Source organism: Lonchura striata, chromosome 3, assembly GCF_050655825.1.
Source record: "Lonchura striata isolate lonStrDom1 chromosome 3, ASM5065582v1, whole genome shotgun sequence".
Lineage (NCBI taxonomy): Eukaryota > Metazoa > Chordata > Aves > Passeriformes > Estrildidae > Lonchura > Lonchura striata.
In genome coordinates, this window is record NC_140705.1 from 91,482,238 (window position 1) to 91,501,553 (window position 19,316).

The 19,316-nt window shown below is 45.4% G+C and overlaps 1 long non-coding RNA gene across 1 annotated transcript in view; it reads right to left on the reverse strand.

Annotated features, from left to right (window-relative positions):
• Positions 1–19,316, reverse strand: part of LOC146768010 (uncharacterized) — a 32,341-nt gene that overhangs the window by 6,428 nt on the left and 6,597 nt on the right. Inside the window, exon 2 of the long non-coding RNA XR_014954433.1 lies at positions 14,782–14,905. This is a non-coding gene — a long non-coding RNA (uncharacterized LOC146768010). The remainder of the gene's footprint in view (positions 1–14,781; positions 14,906–19,316) is intronic.

Below are 19,316 nucleotides of genomic sequence, written 5' to 3' on the forward strand. Positions count from 1 at the left end.
TCATGAGACCCACATGTTGTGGTGACCCTTTCTTTCCTATGGTACGAGCAGCAAGCAGAGAAACCTTTCTGGAGGGAGGAAATTGTGGCGAGTGGAGGATAACATCTGCAAGGTGATGCTGCTAAGATTTCTGCACTGTGACTTCTGCCACATCCAGAGCCAGCAAAGCTCCTTGGAGACAGACTCCTCCAAAGCCATCTGCTTGTGAGGGTGTTACCTCACACACTTTGGAGGGAACAAGCAGAAATCCAGCACAGCTCCCCTGCCCCCCTGGCTGACAACCCAGAGCCCATAAAGGCTAAGCCCAGCCAAGGAATTAAATAATGCTGGAAGACCAAAGCTCTCCCTCCCCTGAAACAGAAGGTAAATATCGCTAGCATTTACACTACCAAAGTTATATTGGAGAAGGCTCCCAGAGAGACACTGATTCGAAGGAAAGTGTTGCCGGGGTTTTGCCTAGCACATGGATTTAGTCCCAGCTGCAGTCATGTCCTGAGGACAGGAGGGCCTGGGACAGCCAGGGTCACCCTGCCCCCCCCCCAGCTGCCTGGCTGAGGAGCAGTAGAGCATTAGTAAGAGCTAGAGGGGAAAATAATAGAGGAAGATAAAAATAAAAATACTCAAACTCCATCTTGTCATTAATATTAAATATATATACTCAACCACCATTTTGTCCTTAGTACAACAGGACCAGGTTATAATTTGGAGGTGCACCCCTGCTCCATCAACCCCCCCACTCTCCTGCTGCAAAATCCCTGACATACTGAAACAGCCCTGAGGCATGGGGCCTTGCTACCCCAGAACAGGGATTTCCTTGGGAACATCAGCTTTGCTCCAGAAACAGGATGATGGCTGGTTTGGATTCACACTTCCTTGCTGTCAGGAAGCCAGGTCTGTCCCACGGCTTGGCTGAGCATTGGAGCTGGAAGCAGGAATAATCTGAGGCTGAAAAGATGCTGCTGGTAACAGAGAGGAAAGCAACATTTTTGCCTTCACTAGCTATGTCCCCAATCTTCTCCTACCCTGTTTTGATGTTTCTCCAGGCCCTGTGATGGTTTAAACTCCTGTGGGCTACCATGGAGTTGCAGGCAATGAGCATCAGATCAGTTTTTCCCAGGGTGCTCCTGACTCAGTCTCAGGATGCAGCACCAGGCAGCAGAAGCTGCCTTGCCCAGCACTGCAAGCTGCCTTCCCTTCTCAATGATGCAATTCCTAAACCTCTTCAAATAATCAACTTCAGGAGGAAAACGAGAAAGAAATGCCTGTGGGATTTACTTTGTTTCTGGGGAAATCAAAGGTAGCAAGGCACAACAAGACAACTCCCCTTCCCATTACTGTGGAATTCTGCTCCGCATGCAGAGCCCTTCCCACGGCACAGCTCAGCCCCAGTGGCTCGAAGGAGCAGCTGAGGTTGTGCAACCTGTCCTGAGACACAGAAAGCACCCTGCCCTCCCCAATGCCTCAGCAGTCTCTTTCACCCCTTACAACGTAGCTGAATGTTTTCAGCTGCCTGTTTCACTGCAGTCCTCCAACAGCCTCTGTCTGCAGATCTCGACAGCTCCATCCTCCTCTAGGGCAGGGGCTGCCTGCACTGTATCTGCACTTTCAGGATTTCAGCCTTGGAAGAAGGTCAGGATAGTCTGAACTCAGGGGAGTTCTCCCACATAAAACTGGGAGCAACAGCCTCAGACTCTGCTTGTATCCCCACTTCCCAGCGTTGGAGCAGAGAGCAATCCCTTCTCCATCCTCTTTTGCCCCAGAATGCTGGCTGCAGGAGTAGGGCTGCAGGGGTGGTGGTGAAGCAGCATGGCAGGGAGGGGCTCAGGGCAGTCACCAGAATGGCATTCCCACCAGCATGGGCAGAGAAAGAAAGGAAAAATACCTATTTTCATTCTGATGTACAAACAAAGATTTCTCAGATTTAGAGCTGTTTGACCCATTTCACTCCTTTGACCCACTACAGAGCTTTCAGACTGTCTTTGAGAGTTGGAGTCCAGCTCAACTAATCTCCAATATCCCTCATTTTTGATGGCTTCTCTTAATGTCCCAGCTACCAGTTCATCCCACTTTGGGTGGAAAACAATGGATTCCTTGACAAACACACACACCCCCATCCCCAGCTCTGCTTTCCCCTTCTGCCCCTCAGCACACCTGGTCAGCAAAGAGGCCCTTTGAGTTTCCCTGTTTGGTGTGGAAGCATTTGATTTGAGTCTCATTTTGCTGCAGAATGAAGGTTTTTTTCTCATTGCCAACCACCCCCTCAGCCTTCCCGAGGGGATATTCCTGTCCCTTGAGCCTGCTTTGTGCAGTGAACCCTCAGACACCAGCAGCAGCCTGAACATTTGTCATTAATAACATGATTTCCTGGGGTTTGGAGAGGGAAGGTAACCCAGACCACCTAACACAGCTCTGAAATGATGAATCAGAAAAACAGGCTCTCATTAAACATCTCAGTTCTCATTGTAACAGCCTCCTTTAAATAAAAAAACCAACTCTTAGAAACTATACCTGGCCTTCCTCTGCATCCATAGAGAGCCAAGGAGCATACAATTACTGACAAGGGCTGGATTTGGAGAAACTGAAGAATTTCTCTAGAAAGCTACCCCTTTTAAGATCTTCAGTTGTATTTTAGCCTACAGTATTTTGGCCCAGAGCTGTCTGACCACTGAGACTTGCAGCAGTCTCTGGACCCGAGCTCCCCTGCCCAGACTGAACACGTGCCTCAGGCAGATGGAGATGCTGAGGGGACAGAAGCTGCAGCAAAGGCAGAACTGTTGCACTGCTTGAAAATAATTTAACTTCCAGTAACTCACCAAAATCAGCATGGATACCACTAAAACCATTCATTTCCGTTGCTCTGCCATGAATATAACAGTGAATAGCTGCATTGGGTATTTTGTAGCTGCTCCCAGCCTGAAAGCCCACTTTCCAAATTCCAGCCCGAAGAGAGCTTCCACTGCTGAGTAACAAACCCTGAAATTGGACAGTGAGGCTTGGGACTGCAATAGCAACAACAGCACTGCCACAGCTCACAGGAAGCAGGGCCAGAGCTCATAAATACCTTCAAGGAGACAGTACATGAGAAGGCTGGAAATTACTCATAATTTTAACAGTGCTGGAGACAGAACGTTCACTTACAGGTAGTAATGCAGGAAAATACCTACACTTGTGGGGAGTTCTTGGCAGAAAAGCTGCGTAGAGCTCAGCAATGTGAAAAACTCACTGGAGAGAAAGAAACTCTGCCTGGCCCAGGCACAATCCACATTCCTGGGCCTGTTGCCCCTCACTCAACTGACATAAAGGATGTCCATGGGCATTGAGGTCAGAGACCTCCTAGACAGAGCTCAGACATACAAACCAGCAAAACTGAAGTACAAAAGAAAGGAAGGACATGAGCTGACCGAGTATTTTCACAAATACCATTAACTTAGTTCAGCTTCTGACTAAAACTATCAAGACATGTGACCAGTAACATTTGTTTTTTCTCCTCCATGTAGAGCAGAAAAAATGCATCTCCAGCCATTTCCAGCACATGAAGAAACTAGAGGGTCTGGAGACTGAATGGCTGCTGCAAATTTATTACAGTCAAGTGAACAGCATCCCAATCTGCCATTGCATTTGCAGGCCGATGGAAGAAAAGGAAAACAGAGGGCAGACGAGGGCTATCAGACACATCCTCACTGGTGCTGCCAGGCATTCTGACCCATGCAGACCTCCCTCAGCACACAAGTGTGTGACCCGTACATTGTAAGGTACTGGCACCTCCCTGCCTCTAGGGAAACACTGGAAAAGATCACATTTCCTTTTCCTAACTTAACAAGTTCCTTGTATTTATTTGCAGCTGCACCCTTCAGCAGCAGCACAGCAGCCTCCGGGCCCAGTCCAAATCTATGATTTCCTTCAGAATTTTCCATGGCAATGCTTCCCGCTGTCAGTTTGTGTATGCATCCCCATCATGATGCGCTGGGTAGGACAGAACGGCTGGGGCAATGTTTCCAGCCATCCTCAGCTTCCCAAGGAGCTCTGAGACTGCTTATTTCAGTGCTGCTTCAGTGTTTCTCTCCTGTTTGAGAGTCTCAGTACATGATGCTCTACTTTGGGTAATTAATTTTTAAAGAAGCTGTATATATTAATGCAAATTCTATTAGCGATGCCTCTTGGTGGCCTGGGTATTAAACACAATGCATGACAACACTTGACACTCTCCACAGTGGTAAATTACATATAATATTATTTATGCCACTTTCAATGCTTTTAAGACACAACCTTAAAATAAACTGGAATTGTTAGTATGCTTATACTAAAGCACAAAAATATTCCTTCTTAATTTAGCCAGGCGTATGTTCCTATTAGAGCTGGAGATGCCAGATAAAGGCTGGCACACGCCATGTGTGGTGTGAAGTGCTGGAGCTGTGCTGCCTTCAAAGGGATTGCAGAGGCTGATATCAACGAAGGCTCCGACTTGCTGTTCCTTTGGAGCCATAATTTGATATTCCACGCTGGATGATTACCATCAAGGGACAATCACAGCATTTGACAGCAAGCCCAATGCTCTGCAAAACTATTTTGGTGATGGAAATTCATAAATCTCTGCTTGTGTGCTGGCCACTAGAGAGGGAAAGAAGAAGATGCTTTGCAAGTGCAAATCCCTGCTTGGAACAGTTTATAATGCAGAGTACAGTGGCAGCACTGTGTTGGAGTCAGCCTTTCCACGAGGAAGGAGAAAAATCTGCTGACAGATTATATTCCACAGCAAATAAATTGTGCTGACTACTCACAAGTGAGCAGGAGTTGGACACAGGAAGGGCACTGTGCAGGATCCAAGCAAAGCTGGATCTTGCAGAGCACGAGGTATGACAGAGAGAAGAGAAAACTAAACAGGGCCACCATGTAGTGCCTGACAGTTCACTGCTCTACTAGTCAATAAAGCAAAGTAAAGCCAATCAAAAGGTCTGAGCCCCGTGTGGGTGTTAAATGCAATGCCACAAACCAGGACAGATGGATTTCTAGTTCTCTCCTTATTTTTTTTTTTTTGAGCAGCACACAGAAGACATGGAAGCAGTTAAGCTCTCAGAAGCTGGGATGCAGCAGAAGCAAGACCACACAAATAACCTGAACTCAACATGAAAATCCAAATGATACAAAATCCAAATCTGTCAATGTAACAAAACCTGGAGCTGACCAGTTGCACTCTGGTCTTGGTCACAGCTTCACTTCAATGTGCAGGAGGGGTAATGTGGCAGGAGCTGATGTTCTGCTCCAGCAAGCACTGTTTTCCATCTCCTACCTCTGACTCTATAACCTCAGCATCCTTCAAATGAAAGGGACACATCCACTGATAAAGTCAGGCTACTCTCTGCCCCTGAGGCATTTACCACTGCTCAGCTGAATTCACCTGGCTAGCTGCACAGAAGGGAAAAGGTGCTGGATGACAAAATCCAGTCAAAAGGCACCAAGTGCTCCCATGGCAATGACTTGTGACTGGATAGCATTTGCCTGTGTCAGTAGCCAGCAAGGCAAAATAGGTCAGATCGGTTTGGTGGCCAAGCCCTGCTACAGATGGGACCTCGTAAAGGTGTGGCTGCCTGCAGGCACCTTGGGCTCTGCACGTGGTGTTTTTCTTCCCTTTGTCAGCTGGGATAAGTCACATCTGCAACGGGCAGTGAACACATGCTGCGCCACCAAGGAGGGGCTGACCTTACAGTGGGGATGCTGCTGCAAAGGGCCACTTCTGTCCATCCTCACCTGCACATTCTCCAGCCCCTTCCTCATGAGAAAGTAAAACAAAACACATGCTTTGATATGGAATTAGGCAGCAACACCAATGCCCTACTTCACTGATGGCTCTCAGGAGACAAGCACCAAGAGGTCTTGTCACTGTCTGGTGGAACACATCACTGAAAATTTCCAGTATTCCTTAAAGTCTGCTGGTAAAGTCCTCTTGTGCGACCATAGAAGAGGCACTGAACTTCTCTTTCAGTAAACCTAACACAGCACCACCAGTGCTCTAGTGATGCAGGGAGAGGCCCCTGGCCTCAGGCAGCTGCCTGTGCTCCCCTTAAAGAAGAGTCTTTTCAGAAGGGTCTTTTCAGATTCTTATTTCCATCAACTAAAGGGTCAAAGCTGCTGGGAGGTAGTGGTCACTAAGGAAAGGATGAGGAGAGTGCAAGGGAGCCATCCATCAGTTAGGGCTTGGAAGTGGCTCTCCCAATTCTGTAAATGCAGATAATTTATTCAAGGTCAAAAGCCTTGTTCAGCCTCAAGCAACTTTCCTCACATCCTTCCTCATCTGTGCCTTCATTCCTCCAGAAAACAGACAGAAGGGAGCATGGAAAAAGAAAACATTGGCACAGCTCCGCCCTGGACTACCATATGCTGCTCTGAATCGCCTCTTGTCCTCTGAATAACAGTTCCTGCTCCCTCCTCTCTCCCACAAGCAGATGAAAATTCCCATCCTTTCCTCAGTTTTCTGTTTGAAAACCTGGCCCTTCCCTCACCCCGCTGACACAGAACATGTTCCTCTTCCCCGCTCACTGAGATTTGGTTGGTGGTGATGAGAGGCTTTGGCAAAACATCCTCTTCCAAAGCACATGGCACATACGAGAATCAGTGGCAATCATCCCATCCGTAACGTCAATCTCAAGAGAGATTTAATCCTATGATATTTGAAGACTTCACAAGAACAAGTTTCCTTTTTTTAATTTGACTTTGGGATTTCCTGTAACAGAAATAGCTATCTTCAAATTATCCTTTCTTGTTAGAAGGAAAGTTTTGTTGTATAAAACATACAGCAATGCCTCAAAGCAGTTCTTACCTCCTAGGAACAAAAGGTCACAAGAAAAAGTGCAGGAAGCACAACTTTCACATTGCAAGGATCAAATGTAGGTCAACCCTGGCCTGCTTTGAATTTTTTTTTTCCCTCTGCACTGAACAAAGAGGTTAATTCCACCCCAGGCCAGACCACTCTGGGAGGGAGAGCAGCTCTCCTTCCACATCTTGGCTCCTCCCTATGCTGCAGTTCAAGCCAGCCCCAAGAACCAGCAGTCAGCAGTGTAACAGGAGTGTTTGTATGATCTGAGGGCGTCTTGCTGAATTTTTTATAGCATGCAGAGTAGGTTTATTCTCAGTAATAGCAGTGCCATTTTCACATGTTAACTGGCACTAACTGGGACACCAGCCTCTGGTTACACCTCACACATTACACTCCAGGCATCAATTAGCCCATCAAAGGCAGCTCTAACCTCAATACACTGAACTGGCCTTCTGCAGCCTTTTCCCCATCCCTGCAATGAAACAAGCTCTTGACACTGCAGCAAGAGCCACCAGGGACTCACTGGAGGCAACTTCTGCACCTCCATACAGAGAGAGATAAGGTTTTAGCAGCTGCAGGCAGGAACACTTGCCAACAGCCCATCCACAAATCCCACAAAGCAGGGAAAAGCTTCCACCAGCATTGAAGACAGCCAGTGTCAACTCTGATTTGCTAAAAAGCAAGTGAACCTTGAAGCCTCAAAAGTGGTGTATGGGTAGAGTAGTCAAGAGGCCCGAGCCAATCCTCCACTCTTTGAAGCCATTTTATACAAAGAGCACAGCAAACCACAACTCCAATGGTGCAGGAGCAATTTGTTATCTAACAAAAGGCAAGGGGCAAAAAAAAGAACCCCTGTGAAATACTAGAGTGGGAGGGAAAGAACATAAGACTTCAACAAACTCAGCTTAAAATCCAAAGAGAGTTGCAGGGAACTCTCTAGAAATGAAAGCAAAGGAAAAAGCAGCTTTCCTGGATGCCAGATGTGACTTCATGGCAGGGAGATTTTCTGAGAGGGAAAGGATTTTACCTTGGCAGGACAGATCTGAGGACAAAGCAATCCAGCTTTTTGTGATGTCTCTCCCTGCCATTGGTTCCACCCTGCAGGTGCCCAACATCCTCTCTGCAGTTCACCTTGGTGCCAGTCACTCCAGTGGGATGAGTCTGTTCCTGCCAGACCACAGGTGGGAAAGCCTCCAACACACCCTGTTCATCACCAGCAATGATAAAAGGGGCAGAGGAAGGAGGCAGCTTCCTCTTCTTCAGATCAAACCCGGTGTTAAGGCAGAATTCCCTCCCGTGAGATGATCGCATTTGGAACACAACTGACATAAATTGAGTCCCATTTCTGTCTCACCAAGTTGTAGCTCGAGGTGCCCTGAACTTTGATGCACTCCAGAAGGCTGCATTGGCCCCTGCCTGCCACAGCCCCCAGCCACCCTGCCAGGCCCTTCCCTGCTGCCCTTGCACTCCTGTGGCACACACCCAAATGCAGTGGCTGCAGCAGAACCCCTCACTCCCATGGTGCTCATGGACAGAGAGGAAACCCCACTGCAACTGCTGCCTCCTCCAGCTATTTTGAATTTATTGCACCAGGAAACACAAGGCAATTCCTCTTTCTGACACTGCACTCTCTGCTCAAACCTCACTGAGCCTTCCTGGGTGTCTGTCAGCAGACAAGGAAATTTTTCTTGAAGTGCAGCTTACAGATTGGAGCACAAAAATAGTTTATTTGCTTACAGTGCCAGGGATGCAGCATTAGGGATGCTCACAAGTCATTCCAAGCATAGTATGACTACAATACAAGCCACTGGAGCAGAAAGCCTGGAAGGGGGAAGGGAGGTCAAGGAAAAGAAAAATATTTTTCAGGCTGTCTTGAATGCTATAACTTTATCTTTTTTTCCCCCCTCCTTTCCTAATGTAACACAGAAAGCTTCTTGGGAGACAGAGAAACAAACAGTTGCTACATAGCCCACTTTAATGAAGTATGGATTAGGGCAAAATTAAAACTCCATTTGTAAAGCCCAAATAATAAATGCTGGTTTGCATTTGTAGCACAAACCTCCAGCTCAAAGATCTTTCATTAATATCTTAGTCACTTGCAAAATGGCTTTTGAGGAAGGTTCTAGATGCTTTGTGAAGCCCCAGATCATCATGAATTAGGGCTGCCTACATGGTAAAATTATGCTCATCAACTGAGTCAGCACTGGAACAAGTTTAGCAATAACAACACTTGATAGACAATAACAAGACAAATTTAAGGCACTGCAAAAAGTTTATTACAATGTAGATGTTCTGTGCAATGGCTGTCACAAGAAAAATTACTACAGTATGTAGCTAATAGCTAATTTTCAAAAGTGTTTTGCAGCAACTTTGAGCATTCAAATTAAAAGTGGGTGTTGGGAAAGTGAAAGCGTTTTAAGCCAAATTTTGCTCTTAGATGTGCTATTATTGCAGCTACTAATGAGATTTTATCTTATAGCCAAGAATGAGAGCAGTAACATGCAATTATTTGTTTGTGATTTTTTAACTGAATTAATGTTGATTCAGAGCTTGGTGAAGTAGTCTAGTTATATAAAGGGTTTTAGAATTTTTAGTTTTTTACACCTGTATCTTTGCAGCAGCCAGGTTTTGTACAATAAAACTGAGGTTAAATTCAGCAATACCTCTTTAAGTGACCCACTGCATCACTCCCTCCTCCACTTGCCATTCAGCTCCTTTCTCCAAAGCTACTCCATGCTTTGGTAGTGTTCTAATTCAAGTTTAGCCATACCCTGTGCAGCCACTGACAATCAGTTCCCCAGACTTCTCCTGGCACAGCTAAATATGTTTGTACTATAGGAAAAAACAACACCATATGGCAGTTGTTTGATCTCTACGCAGAAGCAGGTTTTTTTGAAAACTGATGAGCTCCACCTGTCCAGAAAGTTTAATTTCCCCCCCAGACATTGCAAAAACCTTACTTGTACACCTCACATGTCCCCAGCATCCAGAATAAGGAAACTTTGGAGCTCTCTCCTAAACTGTCTAGATTAGACTAATTCCTGACAATCTGCAGTGTCACTATTGCCTTCAGAGATGATCAGGGACTGGGTTTTCCCCCCAGGGACATTGCCAGTCTATGATACTCTGACACTGGGATTTTCCCATCCCTTTCTTGGGGTGTTGAGCCCAGCTGCAGCCCCTGCATTTGTACATGACCTCAGGTACATAAATCCAGTTACATAAGGCTGACACACCACATTATCAGCCTGCCTTGAAGAGCCTCTGACATTATCTTGGATTAATTCTGCAGGCCAGTAATTCTTGTTCAGTGTATCTGTGACATTTATATCTACTCTCAAATCACTTCAGGACATAAAAAGGGTTCAGTCTTTCATGAGACACAAAGTGCACACTCTGACCTGCAACTGATGCCAATTAGAGAGCAGCCAATACCTAGTTTGGCACATTCCATTGTGCCATGATGTGGCCCGAATGTTCCCTTAGGAGGAAAAAACCTCAAAGAGCACACTCCCTCCCCCCCCCCAAAAAAAAAAAACCTAGGAAAAAGGCATGAAGAGGGGGAGAATAAGCATGATTTCCCTGTGCAAGATGCTGGCTCTGCTTTCTTTCTTCATGCTGTGAAACTATTTGCTAAAGGAAATAATTTCACTCCACTTCCTTAGTGAAATTACTCTTTAAGTGCTGATTCTCCATCTGGTGCACAACTCCAGATTTTGAAAGATATTTAGGGATCTAGCTCCCAATTTCAAAGAGATGTCTGACATGTTTTAAAAATCAAATTTCTATCTTTACATGCAACAATGCACAAGTGTAACCCTTAATTTTTAAGCTGGGGGAAATTAATTGTAAGAGAAGTGTGAATTAAGAAAACCACACTCGACCTTGAAGCAAGATGCAAACTGTGATGTGAAAGGAAGGTTATGGACCACATCTGTGTCTCACCACAAAACCAACCATGTGCTACACCAAGGAGTTGACTGGTTTGTAATAGTATCTCGAGTGTGAAAATAGAGGTTAAACTTTCTTCACATCACACACACTTCAGCAAAGGGCTTACTTGACACTCACTTGCCCTAACATCTGGCTCCCAGGGAACTTGGCAGGGAGCCCAGCATGAGGTGCCTACTTCCACACCATCTGAGCAATGCCTGTTTCATGGAGTGGAGATGGAGAAGAGCCTTGGTAAGGAGTTTTGTCCCTGTGGGGAACTACCTGTCCAAGCTCCAGGGATGCAGCCATGCCATTGTGGGGGCCCACGAGGCAGGGCAGGAAGGGCTAGGCAGACAGACAGGCAGCACTCTGGTCCTCAACATGGCCCCTTCACCTCCCCCAGCCATCACCACACCTCCACTTCAGTCCCCTGACATACCTGCAAGCTGCACACACAGAAGATGCCTTCACAATAAAAGAGTTCCTGAGCTGCTGGCTGCTTGCACATTTTCTCCTTGTTGGTAACTTGAAGACTTTGCACCTTTGCTAATATTTGCTAATAATTTTCCTGGATTGTTAATCTTAAATTGGCTTTTTTTATCCATACACTCATACCATACTGAAATACACATTTGCTTTTTAAAATAATCCTTCCGATTTTCTCATTCAAATGAAGTTATTTTAGAGACTCTAAAAAGGATATTTCTTGAGTCATCCATCCCTAAAACATTTTCACTATCATGAATCTACCCACCAAGGGACACCAAACCCAAAATGTACAGCTGTCCTAGAACCCTTTTGAGTTGTGAGCAATAATTGAAGGCCAACCTGAATTTTTCAGTCTAGGAAAGAATGCTGTATAACTTATTTGGAATGTGAGCCAGTCCCACAATAGATGAAGGTTTCAAACAGCTTTCTTGGTTTTTAGATCTAGACTAAGCCAGGATATCATGGCAAAGATAAGGTGTTTAACATGAGACATGTAACAAATCAGTTTAAGTCAGCCATATAATCAACTCTTCTGTTAGCATGGGATCTTCCAGAAAATTATAGTTTTGCTGAAAAACCTTGCTTGGTGTTTCATTTCTCATTGCAGTGCCAACAAATAGCCAGGCAGGTGAAATGTGAGGGCTACAAATTCTCCACTGAAGTCAGTGACATTGCACCAACTCAAAGCAAAGGTTAGTCAAGCCCATCTTTCACACTGTTTAAAAATTCAGGCTCAGCACACTGCCAAGTCTCCTTCTCAGACACACTGATGTCTGAAGTTTGCTTTAAGAAACAATTAACTGTCCCATTCATTCTGTGAGCTGCTCACTCAGGAACCAAATGACTGCTCTCCTTTGTATTAGCCAAGATTCCTGCTCTCACATCTCAGGATAGCACTCTGGAGCAGCCTGAAGAACCACTTAAAAATGATGTATTCATTATTCATTTCCAGAGTTCATTAAATAATCTTTCATATTTGTTTTCTTTGTATTTTTGCCACAACTGAGTGCAAATAAGCTAACTGCTGGGTCTCAGAGGAAAAGATCAAGGATGCTGATTACCTCAACATACAGCCTGTGTTCTGCTGGAGTTTACAGAAGAGTTTACAGCAGTTTGCTGCTCCTGGAGGCTCCAAAGCACACGCCAGGTAAGCAGCAGTCACTGCCTGCAGTCCACATCACCTGGGCCCATCACCAGTCTGGGAAGGGCTCTGACAGCCCCCACCAGGGATTAGCAAGAGTGGAGCATAAACCCTAAAGCAGCACTTGCCCTTGGAAACAGGCATTCAGGGAGAAAAACAAGCAGCAGTCAAAGGCTATCCTTAGGGAAGGCAGGAACCAATACTCCAGCCAGGGGAAACCATCCCCAGAGAGCAAAGAATACAACTTTCATCTAAGTACCAGGCAGATGTCTTCCTGAAAGCAGCACAGAACTGACTGATGCAGAATTCCTGGTGAGGAAGAACCACTGCTACTGGAAATAGTCAGAGTTTTAGGTTAAAAGATGATCCCTATCTTGATTGATTTTTGATCACAAAGAGATCCCTGCTCTTCTCTTCATGCCCTATCTCTCACAAGATGGATGATTTTTGCAAACCAGAAAAGGCCTGGAGAAATGCATCCCCCCTAGCAGCATTTGATGCAGGATGGGGTAGTTTCCAGCCCTGCTAGAGCCTGCTGGCCACTGTGTGAGCTGCTTTTATCCTGCTGTCCTCAGAAGCCTTCCCACAGTCACTGCATCTGCTCCCTGGGGCTCTGGGGGAGGAACAGCAGCCTCGGTGGCCTGAGGGACTCACACAGTTGTTTTGCAGAAGCTCAGACTGTTATTGAACTGCTTCATTTTCAGATGATAGACTGAGGTTGAGGCAAGCAGTAGAGACTCACAGTTGCCAGAAGAGCAGTGCTGCAGGAAAAGCAGCCTTGACTATGACAGGGTGGAAGGGAAAGGAGAGGACTGAGGCTGCAGTGACTTGGCCTAAAAACAGTTTCACATGTCAGTGCTCTGGAGGCCCTCAGAGTGTCACAGGATCAGCTCCTTCCCCAGAAAGGGCTGCACTTTGGAGAAGATCAGGAAATCCATAAGGACAGGTAGCATCTCCCAGTGCATGGGGCCTAGAACAAGCTCTTCCTCCCCCTGCAGCTGCACACACCTCCCTCTCAGCACCAGGAGAACAGAATTATCAAGAGCCCACTGCTGAACATGGCACTAGATCAAAGGAGAGTACAAAGGAGCCCTGGAACCTGCCACACAGCCGGGGTGTGCTGATCCTGGTGCTGCATGGGTTTCCCATCCATGGCAGCACCAGCTCTGCTGATATTCATCTTGTTTTCCCATAGGGCTCTGGTTAGTAGAGCTTTAAATATTTTTTTCCTTCTTAACGTGGTTGCTCAGAATGAGGCAGGTGAAAGGAGACACAGAGGTCCTGTATGTATTTGTTCAGATGAGATTTGTTAGCAGGGTACATTGCTCCTCTCATCAGCTGCCTCCCACCTCACTTCTTTCCCCCACAAAACATCCCTGGTTTTCAGGCACTGATAAAGGTAGCAAAATGTTTATAGGACTCTGGGGATCCTTTATCATGGATTCTATACCTATTTTAAAGGCCTGGTTAATTCACATACATAAGGATTTCTCTTCTAAGGGTACTCCTCAGGAGCTAATCCACTTGAGAGAAGCTATTCAATGCAGGTGAAAAGTAAAGTGCTGTCTTTTTGCTGAATTACTATGGAGAGATAATCAATATTTACCTGCAAACTTTCTCACCACCCTACAGGACAGCTGCTCCAACACATGGGCAGAGATGAGTAAGGGTGCAAAAAGAAGGGAAAATCTTACTAAATCCACTTTCATCCCCTGAACAGGGCCAATACAACTATTAAAATGGCAAAAGGAGACTCTTTAATAAGTGCGGTTGTAGACAGGTGTTTTCACCTGCCACACTCACCCTTTACCTGTGCCCAGGTGAGCAGTAGGGCACTGCTGAGCTTCACCCTCAAACCATTACCAAAAGCAGCCTCATGCTGCTCAAAGTGAAGCATCTTGTAGACACTTGAGGAATTTACTTTGAGAGCAGCCTTTGGCACTCTGCTTCCTGTGGGAGTGATCCTCAGAATGTGGGTAACTTCAGGAGAGAGCAGTCACATACATATACCACCATTTTGAGATCCTCTACCAAATGAGACCCGGGAATATCTTGAAGAGTTAAGGCTCCAGGCTGTTTGGAAAGCTCAGCCTCACTGGCCCACCATGCCTGGGGACTAGGTCACCTCAGGCCCAGATGAAGTTGCAGATTTATCAGCGTTGTCCTCTGAAGGAGACAGGTGTCAAACACTGATACTGTCACTTTGCTGGTTCTCCAGACTGATTTGGTCTGGCCTAGAGGCTAAGATCTGGTTCAGCAAGAGGAGGCTGGAGTTCACCTAAGCTGTATGTAAGCAAACACAAGGCCTGGGTACTCTACACAGCACAGGGCCTTTCCGCATCTCTTCTGACTCAGATGAGGAGCCAATCCACTAAGTCCCTTTCCCCAGAGACACAATGGAACCCACCTTCCTTGCCATCTGTGCAGCTCCTCTTAAGCCAGTAGAGAAACTATGCCAGCATTTTCATTCTTCTCAGCAGGACACCAGTATTCCATACATATGACAGTATGCAGTCATACTGTGGGGTGCTCTGTAAAGGAAACAGGTGTTGGAAGGAGCTGGTAGCAGGAGTGGGTTTGTTCACCTGTTACAACATCCCAGCTGTCCAAGGTCTCTGGTGTCCAATCAGTGATTGATGAAATTATCTGAAGGTAATTGAAAGATATTCACAGCACACAAAGATTCATCAGCAGCCTTGGCTGGCTCTGGGAGAGGCTTAGTGCTAAAGGGAACTCTCCTCACTTTATGACTTGAGAAGGAGTAGGATAAAACATGTTGGCAGAGAACAATGACAGAGGATCCAACAGCCTATCCCCCCCTCAGGAAGGTGACCATTCCTTTGCTAGGCATCTTTTTGTCAGTCTGGCTGTATCCCACCCCTCATCAGTACTCCATGCCTTGAAACACCATCTGAAGGATTAAAAAGCTTCTCTTGTTCTGAGAGGGAGCAAAGCAATGTTCAGACCATGCTGCTTCCAAGGGCTCTGCAACTGGAGTAATCCATGTGGGCTGCTTTGCTGGACCTCAGGAAACACAGACACCTTTGTTAGGTACACCAAGAGCACTTCAGAGACAATCATGGGCAATTAGAAAACTGTCAAAAACAAAGATAACATGTTGCTGTGATGGATTTTCCCCAGAGAGTAAACTTAAGGATGATTCTTTCCTAATACAAGTTAGTAACTGCCAATAATAAGACCAGCCTCCTTCATACTGGGTTGAAATCTGCAATTAAGAATTCATCAAGGTCCAATTTCAAATTAGTTTCTCCCATGGTATATACCCTGGAAACCATGGAGGTCTCCAGAGAAATGATGCTGGAGGAAGAGTCACTTGGTTTGTTTCCTGTTGTGGCAGGAGGTGCAAGGGAAGAGGAGGAAAAATACAGGTTCCACCATCAGAAGAAGAGATCTTAAGGGTTTTACACCCCATATTGACTGGATTGGCTTTTTGAAATTTGACTTAATAAAAATAGGCTTTCTGAAGCAGCCAGCTGCTCCCTGCTTTCTCCCCCACACCTATACAAAGGCAATGTAGAGTGGGCTAAGTTACTGCAGCATCTTCCCTTGCTTTGTTTTATTTTTAACTCTGTGTCTTCCTCCAGTTCTCAGAACAGCTCCTGCACAGCCCTGTCATTCCAGACTCATTTCCTCCAGTGGATTCCAGGTTTTTTTGATATTTCAAGTATCCTTAGATGAAATAATGAAATATCAGGACAGATTTTTTTTTCTTGGTCCCAGTACCCCTTTCATTATTTCTTTTCACTAGACTTCTGAAAAGTACTCATTTTTCTGAAAAACATGGGGACAGCAGGGCCATATTGTACACACAGTCCTATTTCTTCTGACCTAAGGTTAGGCCATGCTGTTACAGCACAAGTTACACTGAAGTTAATCCCTTCCCTTAACACAAAACGGCAAATCAGTCTTGGTCCACGTACTCCAAGAATGGCAAATGTAACACATTTGGACTTCTTCCATCAAATAAATCATGTCTTGGAAGTGAAGATAATGGGGCAAGTTACAATTTTTAGCTCACTTCCACCTGGGATTTTTATCCCATTTTCTACTGTTTATATCATTTCTCATTAGAGCACCCTTGTGCTCAGTCAGTCCCCTGAGGCAGGCTTCAAGGTATATTCAATATAATATTCCCAGCTGGCTTTGGCCCATGGAAGCACAAAATACACCACCTGAAAACAGCAAACCTGCCACCAAGCAACCTGTGCTCTCATAGCCATCACTGCTGCATCTCACACTTTCCCCTGGAGCACTGTAGGACATGTGCCACAGTCCCTTGCAAACACCAGGCTTCAAAGCCTGCATGGAAATGACACAAAAAGACAACAGCAGTACCCACAAATACCAGGCTATGCAATGTTTTGCCTTTTAACCATACTGTGTCTCTCAGGAAAGGAACAGCTGTAATAACTCACCACAAATACATCCTTTGAATCTCTCCAGCCCCCTGCTGAGGCAAGATGAGACCATTACTGTACAAATTCTCCTTTCCATGGAGGAAATGGTAACCTCTGCCCAAGCAGGACAGTCCCTGGCCCTCTGCTGCCTGATAAGGTGGCTCAGAGAATTCTTCTCACTGATTTTTCTGTCTCAAAGGTTCATTAAACTGGTGGAAGATGAGGACTTAATCTCAGGTCGCCATAAAAAAAAAAGTAGTGAGTCCAGATGGGAAACAAACCCCCTCATGAGTTACTGCCTTCCTCTAGAGAACAAAGCAGTGATTTTTTACCTATTTTTTAATGTACTACTGTATAATCAAGCCAAGCTAAGCTATTTGTTCTGACCCATCTCTGGCTCCACCTTTGAGGATTAACACCCAAGTACACCTCCTTTCCCCAAACTCCTCCCCTCCATGAATGCATCATTGCTGGTTTTTCTTTAGATCTGAGATTTCCACAATATCAAGATACATTTATTTTGCCTGACTTCTAATGAAGGCCGTGAAGACAAAACTGAGCATGTTCCTTCATTGCCTCCTCTCTCCCAGACCCCAGGACTTCCCTGTAGAAAAACAACCAGACATGAACATCCAGCTTCCTACTCAGAAAGACAAGGGGATACTGCCCCGTCCCCACCCAAAATTTTCACATTCCACTTTTTATGATACACTTCTGTTCTCCACCTTTTGTACATTTCCCAATATCTTGGGGTAAGTCAAGCGCTCTCATCTTTTGCTGCACAAAATAGAAATTGAACTGAGATCCCAGCTAAAACTTTAAAACTTAAAGACAAAATAATTGCTGTGTCCACTGAATCATAACCAGGAGTCCTAGGAGAACAAAATTGGAAACTTTGCATTACACAGGCAGATTTCCCAAACCAGATATCTGAATTTCAACTGCACACAAGGATCAGGTATTTCATCTTCCAGTCAAGATGTGCAGCATGATAAAAACAAAGGCTTTAGATCTCAAGAGAGAAATCTAATCACCATTTCTCAGACGACAAAAGGTAACCACATGTAGAGAGATTTTCCTGCAAAGCTAATTGCAGCAGAACTGGAACCTCATTACCTGATTCCTCCCATTGCCTTGCAGTTTCTTCTGAGAAAGAAGGCTGTTTGGAGCCTAGTCCTGACCTGTTTCACTGCCCAGGAAGGGAGCCATCAGAAACAGTTTGTACTTTGTTGGTTTCAGTAACCACTGAGAATTCAGAGGTCTATTTACATTGACTACTCGGCACCTAAACAGGCTCATGTGAAAACTGCCAGATCTAACAATGAAGCATATTCTAAGATAAGGGAAAAAATGTTATATAAGTGAACCACAGTTTGTCCTGCCAAACCAGGTTCTTGCAAATTGTTTTGAGATCTGTTAATGAAGCTCATGCCTTTGTTAGCATGAGCCTTTGGTATAAACAATCCTACCCAGCTCTGATATTGCCTTCCCTTCCCTCAGCTACTTTAAGCTGTTGATACTTGCACACATCTAGGCAGAGGCAAACCTCAGCCATCCACTTGAGCAGCCTTTTGGAGCATCTCTGTTCATAGCAAAATTGATCCTGGTTTTTGGATGAGGCCTGCCAATGTGCACAGTGGCTCAGAGCTCCATACAAAGCTCAGCCACTCCACAGCTCTGGCCTCCAAAGGCCACAGGTCAGTCTCTGTTAAATCTGATGTTTTAAGTGCAAAGGCCATTAGGAGCTTCCCCAGTGTCTCTGTGCACTGCACAAAACCCATAGAGGGTTTATTGTGTGACCTGAGCTATTGCCCACCACAAAACTGCCTCTAATTGCTGTTTTAAGCCCTGTTCTGATACGCCGCTGCATCTTTACTCAAGGGGCTGCCCAGGTACTGCCTGGTGTCTGCAAGACCATCTAGCAAAGCAGTGGCTGCACTGTCCTGCCACATGTGCCCCTCACAGGACACCTATCCATACCACACCGGTATGGATGCCAAGAAGGGACTGGAATGAGGAGCCACACACTGCTTTATCTTCCCATCATCTCCCCAGTTAGGCAGCTACAAGACTGTCTCAAAAAAAAAAAAAAAAATCAAGATCAAAATCAATAATTTCTTCCTCAGAGAGAGTCTGAATTATGATCTGAAGCATATCAGTTTAAATTTAAATACCTCCCAGGTCTCTTGGATTAATCATAACCATTACCTTGCACAATCTTGGAGTTGGCAGCAGACAGGGAAAATTTACTGCAAGGAGAAAAGCAGAGACTAGAAATGGCTATTTTTCTACTGCCTTTTGCCAGTCTTGCCTATTTTAAACCACAGTCATTGAGGCATGAGTATCTTCATCATTATATATGTTATATAGCACAAGAGAAGATGGGATTAGCCTTGCTTTAGGCACTACTGTTATGGTAATTTATAACTGACAGGGTTATATTCAAAGTATGATGCACCCACTGCTCCCAAATGCCCTTCTTGGAAAAGGCTATGTACCAGGAAAAAAAAAATTAGGATTTCTA